The sequence below is a fragment of the Mirounga angustirostris genome, unplaced genomic scaffold, assembly GCF_029215605.1.
Source record: "Mirounga angustirostris isolate CCGP_5_RB_7025 unplaced genomic scaffold, mMirAng1.0.hap1 SCAF_14, whole genome shotgun sequence".
Lineage (NCBI taxonomy): Eukaryota > Metazoa > Chordata > Mammalia > Carnivora > Phocidae > Mirounga > Mirounga angustirostris.
Window position 1 is genome coordinate 10396497 of NW_026991722.1, and position 12259 is coordinate 10408755.

General features: G+C 35.3%; 1 protein-coding gene and 1 pseudogene across 1 annotated transcript in view; one reads left to right on the forward strand and one right to left on the reverse strand.

Annotated features, from left to right (window-relative positions):
- CDH19 (cadherin 19) overlaps positions 1-12259 on the forward strand; it is a 241456-nt gene that overhangs the window by 70736 nt on the left and 158461 nt on the right. The window lies entirely within an intron of this gene.
- LOC129046175 (10 kDa heat shock protein, mitochondrial-like) lies at positions 4984-5284 on the reverse strand (annotated as a pseudogene).

A 12259-nucleotide genomic window follows, 5' to 3' on the forward strand; every position in this document is an offset into this window, starting at 1 on the left:
TGTCCCCCATGAAACAGTATTCAAATCCTTCAAGAAAATAGGTGTGAAAAACACTTGGTTTGGGAAAATAAACTTGAATGTAATAAAAATATAGAAGGTGTTTCATCATAAGCTCAGTCAGTGGTGTATCTTCAGATTTTCAAGGCAAGAACCATTGTCACATACTGTCCCCTTTGCTCAGCCCCCATATTGCCAAACTGGGCTTGTTCCTTTCTATATCCAATTCCTGCTCTGAGGTGGGGACCAGAAATCATCATTGTCCTTAGGGTGCCTTCGTATATGTGGACTTCCAGCTATTTCCATGACAGTGCCCTTCAATAGCTTCTTGATCTTACCCTGGGGAATGCATGGACCCCTTTTGCTACTAAGATTCTTTAATTCTGATTATGCTTTGGTGTTATTTTTGGGTCACCCTGATCTGGACTAAAATATCAGATGACTCGTGATCTTCTAGGCCCCACACAAGATCTGAGAAATCTGTGAAATCTGCTACATATTTTTCAGTATTAGATTTAACTGTTCTTTTCTCCATTGCCATTGTATTCCTTGCATTTCACCGTTGTCTTTTTTTATTCTTATGGTCACAGTATACCACATGATCTCTTTACCTCTAATATACTCATACACACAAACACAACCACACATGCATATGTAATATTTTTTATTAAATTTCTCATGTGTATGTCTTAATTTTCTAAATCTGCTTGTAAACTTTGAGGCCTAACTGTGTGTTCATTCTCACAAGCATATAGTGAAACACCTCCATACAACTCACTGAAAAAAGAATAGTCTAGATTTATTGAATCTCACCCTGTGTGAGGGTGTGTGCTAAGTGATATTATCGCCAGTTGTCAGGTGGAGTAAGGCTTTGTTGAAGTAAGTGGCTTGAAGTCAGGCGGCTAGTAAGGACGAAGCAAAGATCTGAACACCATCTTTTAGACTTCAGGCCAGTGTATCTCACTGATTTGCAAACAGAAACCTATCACTTTATATCATTCTGCATATATTTGTATTAATTGAAAGATCAGAAATACAAAGACCACACTTAACTTTGTAATGTTTTTCTTGCTTTTCCTCAATCATTGTGAATGTGCGCTTCAGGATTTATGATCTGTTCTATGTGCCACATATATGTATTTGATCAGAAGTGCACAACCTAACCTATTAGCTATGTGAATGGTTATCCCCAGTGCACTGCGTATAGGAATGCTCTGTTTGCCTGCAGTGTCTAAGCATTAGTCAAACTGTGAGCAAGATTTTGCTCCAATCAGGCACAGAAGCTCTTTATTTGCCTTATCAGATTCCTCTATTGCATACTTGTGCTGGGAAAAGACAGATCAGAAGAGGGCCCCAAGTCTGCTAGAAAAGAAAAGATGAGTCTGTAGATAAATGAGGGGAAAAAAAGACACAATAGAATGGTACAGTAAATGCCCTGGGGGAAAAACAGGTCCCCAAGGCCACACCCTGTCCCTCATGCCCTTGCCTTGGATATCTTGATTCTGAAGTGTTTGACACTGTCAGTCTAACTCCCTCATCAATTTCCTGGCCTATCCTATTCCTGGGTGCAGAAACTGTAGCAGAAGCTGCTCAGAGATGTTCCTGAATTGCTCGAAGCAGTATTTCCAACCACCCACTTTGAACTATCACAAAGCCCTCTATGTTATTTCATTCCACCGATGAACAACCATCCTAAAATAAATACATAAATAAAATGCTAGGCTAAAATAAATTAAAGTAGGATAGTCTTTGTCAGGCAGCTTTGGTTTGGCAAACTCTCTGGGAGTGTCTATCCAAGCCTGATCTACCCACCCTGATCGGGTGGCTCAAGTTCTGCCACAGGAAGTCTAGGAATCAGATGGGTGAATGATCACCAGGAGCCTTCAAATGCACCAGCTTACATTATCTCACTCTAACAAGGGCATCGGATTCCCCCACTTATCTTCTGAATGTTTTTGTCATAACAATACTTAATTATCATTATACCTTAAAACACATACATTTTTATTAAAACAATTTGTGTAGCAAAATATCACACTGGGGTCACCCTCAAAGCTCTCCTCTTGGTTAGATCTAGTAGATTCTCTCTTCTGTGTTCCTCCCATAGGACTTCCCTCTCCCAAATGCCAATGTGCCATTTACCAACACATATTGGGATCTGATGTGGCCTGAATTTCTTTCCTTTGGAAAAAAAGCCTTTCTGAGAGTAAGGACTAGTTTCATTCATCCTTGTATTTTTAACACCAAGACCAATACCTGACACATGTTGGGTACGCTAAAAAGCTTGAATGCACTATACTTGAATTTAGAAGGACTCATGCATCTTAGTGGTACTTCAGAGACTTCTCTCAATTTTAAATATTTGCTGTGATTCTTAAGCTGTATTTTAAAAATGTGTGATAACTCTGCTCTTCAGTGATAAAAATTCTAGTGTAAATCCCCCAGGTTCTGCAATAAACAGCTGTTCAAAGGGGCAGATCTTTGAGCCTAGTGAATGAGCTGCTCCTTGAGCTTTGCTTATAAAGCTGCTTACCTTTGGCACACTCCTTGTGTTTCCACTTCTCTTCTGATTGAGATGTGCCAGCATGAACTATCTCCTCTTATTGATTCCCAGCAGTTAAAAGTTATGCCACATGGCTTGATGTTTTTTTTCAGTCTTCTGTCCAGTTTGTAAACTTCAGGACAGTACATGCCGAAATTGACTGTCAGTGATAGCTTCATTCACAAGAAATAGGAACAAATATACTATTCTCTACCTTCTGAAATTGGTTTCTTTCTCACCTGCTTTTTAATGTCATTGTTAATTTCATTCATTCTGGAAAAATATATGAGCAACTGTAGTGAGTTTATGTTTTTTTTCTTAAGATTTTTTATTTATTTATTTGAGAGAGAGAGAGAATGAGAGACAGAGAGCATGAGAGGGGGAAGGGCCAGAGGGAGAAGCAGACTCCCCGCTGAGCAGGGAGCCCGATGCGGGACTCGATCCCAGGACTCCAGGATCATGACCTGAGCCGAAGGCAGTCGCTTAACGAACTGAGCCACCCAGGCGCCCGTGAGTTTATGTTTTTGATAAAACATTGCTTACTTCACATGAGAAGGGGGAATTTTCAGTTGAAATATTGTCATATCTTTAACCATTTAAAGATATCTTTGGATAAAATGACATTGGAAAAGATTCCCCCCTCATAAAGATTCTGACCATCTATTGACAATATAACCTGAGGCTGAGAAGAATATAAAAAAAATTAATGGGATAAACTTACCCTTTAATGTAGCAGATACCTAACTAACTTTATTTTTATAGTTGTGCTACTTTATGAAGCAGAGAAATAATGTGTTCATGTTTCTATTTCATTTTGCAATTTAGAGATAGAGATATTAAAAAAGATTCTCAAAGCTCTGGACCCCTCTTAGATTCACTCCCCACCACTCCCCTACTTCTCAATCCCTGCCAGAATGCCATCCTTCCTCAATTGTACATGCTCACACTTTCTAAGACTCTCATGATTTTCAGATTTCCCTACTGTAGGGTTCCTTTCAGACTAGAGTTCCTACCATCCTAAAGGACAGGTAAATTCTACCTCCATCCTATCTACAGCGTCAACTTTACTCACCATTATTAACATGCTTAGAATTTTGAATTTTCAAAGGCAACGATCTTTCTCATATATAAAGTTAAAAAAGGCTCTTTCTAATTGCTAATGTTTCATATACTGGGCAGATTGAAGGAATAGCACTCATCAAGACAAGTGAAAACAACTATTAATATTGAACAGTATGGCTTGTGGAACATAAAAAAAAAATACAGATTCATGTGTTTCCCATTTTCCTTTAAGCCTTATTTAGTGAACGAAACATTTATCCTCTCTCAAATGAAATCTCAGCAAGCCCTGTGAATTCACAGCTCAGTCCAAGATTAACAGGCATAATCTGTTTTTCCCTGTAGCATTTCCAGTTTGGGGAAGTCAAGAGAACAAGAGTGGATTTAGCCCTCTCTTTCACTTCTTTCACCTCTTGCAAATGGGTCTTTCAAGCCCTACCAGGGTAAAGACAGGGGAGCCATGGTCAATGTCCAAGTGTTCCCTCTCATACCTACTGACTATAGGCTCTAAAAAAAAAAAAAAAAAAAAGATAATTTAAAATTTAAATTATTAATTTGTAATGCTTGCTTGAAGTATGTCTAATATTTGCTGATTTAAAAAATAGATTATTTAAAAAATATTATTTCAAAGATTAATTGTGCCAAACATTTCAAAGAAGAAAAAATAGTGTATCTTTCCTTTTACATTTAGTAAACTCTTCCCTTATTTAACTGTTCCCCGCCCCCCCCCCCCTCAACCAGTGTTTCCATGTCCATTCTCCTCACTTAATTTTGTTCCAGACCTCAGTTGTTTTCATTGCTCTGGCCTTTCTTCCCACAGCTAGAAAATCACTCCCTTTCTCTGAGACGCTTTACCCACGTGTAAAACTTACTGGCACATGGCCCAAGAGCAGGCTGGGAGATGGTTTCTCTGATTGAAGCACTAGACAAGATAGGACGAGCCATAGTAGAATGGAACTAAATTGGGGTGTGTCTCAGAAAAATGAAAATAGATTATTTTTAACAGACAGGCAGTAAGGAGCCATTCTACATTCTATTGCGGGAAAAAGTGTAATCTTCTTAGATATTAAACAGAACTCATTGTTGAACCCTTATTCCTTTTATATTTATAAAAATTTACTCTCAGTAATGATGTTAAAGTTCTATTAAAACAAAGATTTTGCAGCCCCCCCCCAAAAAAAAAGTACTGAAGAAAAATCAAAGAACTTTATTAAAAATTTTGTATGATGTCTAGGGGAAATTTTACTTTATTTTATTATTTTTAATCTTTGGCTACCATTTGTTTATTATAAAAGGAGAGATGGCTATTATTTACATGATGAGAGATTTCACACCTTCACTGGAATGGGCAGCTTCATGTGATGCCATTTCAATAATGATTTATTTCAGTCTACATACTTTCCAAGAATGTCACCATCTCTAAATAAGAAATAATCCTTGTCATCTGGAACTAATTTGGTGCCTCCATATTCTGGGAGAACTTTATCTCCAACTTTCATGCTAACTGGTTGATCTCTCCCCACTTTCCTGTAGAGCCCAATCCAATAACTACTACTGTTGCTTGTAATACCTTTCCTTGAGATTTTTCTGGAAGCATAATGTTTCCTTTGGTTACAGTTTCAGCTTCATTCCTTTAAAAATTCAGTGAAAGAGGGGAAGAAACTTTCTAAATATCTGTCCTGCCATGACTCTAGCCACCACAGTTGATGCTCTGCTCAGGAGCTGTGGCCACCCCAAGGAGACCCATGGCCCAACCTGTCTAGTGTAATTTTTAAAAGGTTTTATGACATGAAGTAATTTATGCAACGTAAATGCAGTTCCCTGATGTTGATGGTAAAATATGTGAATTATAAAATCTAGTTTCTTTTCTATTTTACTGTTATTTCAAAAACATAGAAGATAGATTAATGAGTTATGAGGAATAATTATGAATCTTTTCCTATAATTATATAAGTTCTTCCTATATTACTTTTCTTGACTACAAAACACATATAAATCCACATAGCCATTTATTGCACCCAGAAAAAATTGACATACACACACACATCATAAACACATCTTTATATAGTTTATTTAAAACATCAAATGTTGCACTTGTTTTTTTCCCTAAATTTTACCAATGACAAGATTATACTTTTTTCTTATAATCCATAAAAATTTTGAAAGGATTTAGTCCTTCAGCCTTAGAGACCTTTGCTCATTTGTTCTGTGTCCTAGTAAAAGAAGTATTCTATATTTAAATAAGAAGTCTGAGATCTCAAATAAAATTATATAATTTCTATCTCAGCTTGATTTTTTTAATTCATGATATTCACTACTTGTTTATTTCATTGGTTTACATTATTAATGTACTATAACATACTATGTGATCTAAGCACTCCTTAGGTGCTGGTATTTACATTTAGAAACAAATTTACTGTAGAAGAGAATCTAGCAAGGAACATGAGGAGTGGTCAGGGAGAGGAGAGAGGGAGGAATCAAGTGAAAAAAACAAATGTGTACATTTAAAAAATGGAGAGATTCTACCTCCTTCAAATTCTGCTAATGGCTTAAATGAGATGAAGACAGCAAATTTCCCATTGGGTGTGGCAATTGATAGAGTTGCAGGGGAGGCTGAAGGTGGGAGAAGGCAAACCTGACTGGATCTAATTCAGGAGAAAATGGGATAAGATGTGCACCAAGAATAAAAGCAACTCCATCAAAACATACTTACCTAGAGAGAGCAGAGCACTGGAACAGTATATGGAGGGAGATGTCAGGTTAAGGGAGGGGTTTTATATAATAGGGAGATATAGCATCTTTATATGCTGATGTGAATGTTCTAACAAATGATAAAGGAAAAATTGTGGCTCAATCCTGGAGAATTTTTTCATATAGATGATAATTGAAATCCATCACATAAGTGCAGTACTTAGCCTTATATATGCAGGACAGTTATTCCATTTTAACAAAAGGAAAGACAAAGTATGTGGGTCTCAGGCAGAGTGGGAGACTTAATGAACCATTAAGATGAACCATTGGCAAGATGAACCATTCCCTTTGGTTGCTTCTTTTTCCCTAGTGAAATAAATCAAGGACATCATCTGTGAATATGAAAGGAAGAGGCTGTGATGGAGAGTGTTTTGACTAGAGAAAATTAGTAAGCCTGTTCACCCATGCTGAGAAATTCTGGTGATAAATTTATAGTGAGATAAGGTAGAATGGTTAACATTCCACTTTGAACTGCTCAAATACAGACATTGAATAAGTGGAGGTAACTTTCAAGGTAAATGTAAGAGAGAGAGAGGGATAGGGTAGTTGAAGATATAGGCAGAGTAAGGATTAATATCAGAAGCCTTGGAATCCTGGATGGAAAGGGAGGACTATGGAGATAGGAGGAAAGAGATGGGCAGTGAGTAATTGATAGGCCTGATGGACTGACCGGAGGTCCTCACAGGTGCAAAGAATGTTTAGAACTTTGCTATTTGAATTAATTTTAACACTGCATTTTACTTTTCTATTGACTTTTTAAGGTTTGATTGTATTAACTTTTTAATTAATTTTAATATTTTAGTGAGTGTTCAGGGATGTATTATGCATTCTTAACTTATTGTAGTCCATGTAAAGTTTCTATTATAATATTTTATATAAAGTAGAAGAAACTCAAAGCAGAGTAGTTTCTGCTTTTCCACCCTATATGTGCCTATATATAACATAATGTGTATATATATGTATATATAAAACATCTACTATAACTATTGTGATATAGGTACATATTTTCTTTAAACAATAATATATCATTTAAATATATTAAGAGATAATATAAATATTTAACAAAATAATTAAGAAATATTTTCCTATGTTTGCTATTTCTGGTGCTCTTTATTCCTTGCTACAAATCTGTGTTACTATCTGATGTTAATACTGCTCATGCTGAATAAATTCTTTGTTTCTTGAAGAACAGGTCTTCTGGTGAGAAAGCTTTTCAATTTTTATCTTAAAATAGCATTTTGCCTTTTAAAAAATATTTATTTCTGAAACAGTTTGTGTTCTTTTTAGAACTTGACAGATATTGTTCCACTATCTTCTGGTCTTCTTTATTTCTGATGAGAAATCAGGTAGTTTATACCATGATTTTACTACATGTGATCAATCATTTTATCTCTTGCTGATTTCAGTATTTTCCCATTATTTTTGGTTTTTAGTAATTTCATTATTTTATCTCTAAGAGTAGCTTTCTAGATATCTTTCTTGAACTTTTGTTAGGTAATATGGTTTTCAGCAGATTTGGAAAATTTTTAGTCATTGATTCTTCAAAAAAATTTTGATCCCTTATCTCTTTTCTGGACTTCTGTTGATAATGTCCCAGTGTTCATGGAGGCTTTCCTCATTTTTCTTTTCAATCTTCTATTTTTCTCCCTTTTCTGGAAGTCAAATAATGTCTATTGGTCTATCTTCATGTTCACTGAACCTACCTTTGGCCATTGATCTGATCTTAAGCCCTTTCCATGAATTTTACAGTTCAGATATTGTAAATATGTTTTAGAAGTTTCATTTGTTCTTTTCTTTCCTATTACTATGCTAAGATTCTCCATCTGTTCCACAACCATATTTTTTAACTGTTTAGCCAAAAAATAAATTACTCTAAGATTTTGTCTGCTAATTCCAATATCTAAATCATCCATTGAAAATCATCTATCTGACTTCCAGAATTTATAGCATGTGAGAAATGCTAGAAATACACAACTACCATTCCAAAAATCCTTCAGGAAAGCAGTGTCCTAGGACATTTGCTGATAAAGATCCTATTTTACACTAGTGTTGAAGAGTTGATGAGTTGAAGGGTTTGGATCAACAGAGAAGAGTAGGATTTTTGAAGATATGTAAGGAAAGGGGTTGGTTCTGATGGCATGGGGAGAAATTTGAAGAATCAGGACTATTATAGTTTCCTTTACTTGACTGTGTTTTTGTCCAGTATTTGTAATTTAGAAAACTTACTGTTATAATTCCTAATGACTAGTGGACTTCATGACATGGAAACTGTGATCACATTGGCTGACTAAATAGCTAAAGTATTTGAATTCGTAAGCAACAAAGACCTTACTTATATTGATGTCATTGCCCTTAGTAGGAAAGAATGGAGTACTTTGTAGGACAAGCATTGTTTTCAAATAAAACCAATGTAATTTGCTTTGAGAAAGTTATTTACTGACATATATAAATTAATAGCTTCAAAAGTACAGTTCAGAACATGTTTTGTTGAGAAACACTAAATGACATTTTTTGATGTTTTAAATAGATAAATTTCAAGTCATTAGTTCACCTAATTTGGCTGTTGTCATTTTTCTCAAGAACTTTGAAATGTTGTCTTTAAAATAAAGAGGGAAAAGAGATTTCTTTTATTTTTTCTTTCAAGCTCGGGTATAATAAAAACAAATTCATACATACATACGTGGAATGCACATTTGATCTCTCTTCATGAATAGCATTTTATTATAGTTCAAATACTAAATATATTGAATAACACACACAGTCATAATTTCATAATGTAGAAGTTAATGAGGTAGAATTTATGCTTGAGTTGATAGAATAACAAAGTTTGATGACTATACATCAAACTTAAGACATTATACAAATATGTGTATAGTTGTCAACTTTTAACAGGCAATATATTGGTTGATGTAATATGTAAAAAAAAAAAAAAGAAGTCTTTCTTATAAATGTATGTAAAAGTAAGACAAGCCCCTTACATTAGAGAGTAGAAAATGTGAATGAAATTTTAAGCTATCATTGTTTATGAAAGGAAAAAAATTTTTTAAAAACATTAAAATTATTTTACTTTCTACCAATGTGTTTAACATATATATATGTATACATTTATTATTAGATGTATGCACACCTGAATATAATATTGTGAACATATATTTTTATGAGTAAACTTTATGGCTTTAAATATAACCCAATTCATTTTTCCATTTCTGAAAAATGTTGAGCCTATATTTCTCAATACTTCCCTTATAAATTAAACTATAACAAAGAAACAACTCCCAAGACTTTAGGTCTTTTTTTTTTTTAAGATTTTATTTATTTATTTATTTATTTGAGAGAGAGAGAGAATGAGAGAGAGCACATGAGAGGGGGTAGGGTCAGAGGGCAAAGCAGACTCCCTGCCGAGCAGGGAGCCCGATGCGGGACTCGATCCAGGGACTCCAGGATCATGACCTGAGCCGAAGGCAGTCACTTAACCAACTGAGCCACCCAGGCGCCCAAGACTTTAGGTCTTGTATAAAGAATGTACTCATATACTCTAAGTCACTTTGTTAAAATGGGGAATGTAAATGCTGTAAAAATGGGTAAACTCAGTTGTTAACATTTGAAATGGAACCAAATGAGTGGTAGTATCACATGTTTTAATGCACATTAGAGACAGGAGAGATATTGAAAAAAACTTGACAACTGCCCTAACAATGGCACTGACCAATAAGAATCAGTTCACCAGCCAATCAATATGAACACATGAACCAATTAGAGAAGATGCTGACTGGCAACAGGTGGCCAGGATATTCTGGTGTATCAGCTGGAATTTCATTCCAAAAGTACATAAGATATAGATTCTCTTTAGAAAAGAAGTGCTAAGGGGCGCCTGGGTGGCTCAGTTGGTTAAGCGACTGCCTTCGGCTCAGGTCATGATCCCAGGGTCCTGGGATCGAGTCCCGCATCGGGCTCCCTGCTCTGCGGGGAGCCTGCTTCTCCCTCTCCCACTCCCCCTGCTTGTGTTCCCTCTCTCGCTGTGTCTCTCTCTGTCAAATAAATAAATAAAATCTTTAAAAAAAAAAAAAAAAAAAAAAAGAAAAGAAGTGCTAAAAGACCAGGGAGCATACCCAAGAAAGTAATCCACTTTGAGTAATTTTTTTTTTAAGTGTAGAAAGATATAAGGAAATATTTAATAGGATTAATCATTCTTAATACTCTATATTGACAGTTTAAGGTTTTGCTTATTGACATCCCTGATTGTCAGGTCAACCTATTTTAAATATATAAACATATATATATATATACACATATATATGTACACATGTGCATATGTGTATATATATATGTACACATATGAATATATGTATATATGTAATTTTATGTTAACTCCCCAAATCCTGTTTATCTAAACAAATAATCTGAATAGATACTGGCCCAGAGAGAACAAGGGCTGGCTGCAAACAACTGGAACACCTGTTAGTATTTACTTATTGAATATTAGCCTAATGCACTATGTATAGTCATGTGTACAAAAAACAATTAAAACTCATGGGATAACACTAAATGTTATACAGGGGATTATGATGAGATGATGTAGTAGCAAGAGGTTTGATGGCTACATGAGGTCAAGTGGTCAGGAAAGATCTCAGATATGATGTATTTATAGAATGCTATGCTCAGTTCTTACCAAAATTTATTAAAGTACCTTATCACTAATTGCTGAGGTTATCAAGACCATCACCTGAGACATCACTAAATTATCTTCAGTTTTGAGACCTTCTATTTGTGCATTACCATGAGTTCTGACATTTGTTTAATTGCTTTTAACTGCTCACCTCCTCACCCCTACTGCAAAGCCCAAGCTGGACCTTCTTCTGTGATATCATGTTGGTTGTACTTGCTCTCCGATTCTGGAAACCACCACCTTGCTCATTTCTTCCCAGTTGGTTTTTCATATCTTGTCTGTTACCATTTCTACCTTTATGCTGTAGCTCAAGATTCATGATCAGAATCTCTTGCCTTATATCCTGAAGCACAAATCTATTAAAATGTAGGGTTCAAAAGTTAATGGTTTGTTTTTTGGGGTTTTTTGTTTGTTCATTTGTTTTCTTTTTGCTTTTTTCATATTGAATTCAGCCATAGATTTGTCTTTTATTCTGGGCGTTCTTTGTAGAACCTAAGTATTTTCCCGTTCTTACATGAGTCACACAATCAACTACCTTCTCTAGTAAAATGAAGTATTTACAAGCACTATTTCTGGCATTCTGTTTTAGAGTTTGTCTTCTTATAAAACTGATGATTTGGGCTTTGATTGAGGACATGTATTTTGCAGTCTCCTTTTAAAGTAACTACCTTCCTGGAAAAGTTCTACTCATTTATCAAAACTACTCAAATGTAACATCCAATCTAATGCTGTCACTTACTTCCGTAGTAATACTGAGGTGATTCTTATTTTGTATTTGCATGGTGCTTTGTAGCTAGTAATATCCTACTTCAGTTATTTCATTGTCATAATTGTCTGTTCACATGTCTATCTCTTCCACTCTTCTGTGCAACCCTAGATAGAAGATTCTATTGCATATTTATCCTTACATACCCCTGTCTGCTGTTGTATGAAGTAGGAAAATCAAGACCATTATTCCTCTTCTTAAGATTCACTTGAAAGTATATTAGGGGCAGGGGGCAGGGAAGAGTGTTATTTTATATTTGTGGAGATGTTTTTAGCAATAAATGGAAACTCAAATACTAAATCATCCCAATGTGTATAACTGAAATTTCATGACTATCTCTTTTTTCTTTTTTTCTTTTTTTTTTTTTTAAGATTTTATTTATCCATTTGATACAGAGAGAATGAGAGAGAGAGAGCACATGAGAGGGGGGAGGGTCAGAGGGAGAAGCAGGCTCCTTGCCGAGCAGGGAGCCCGATGC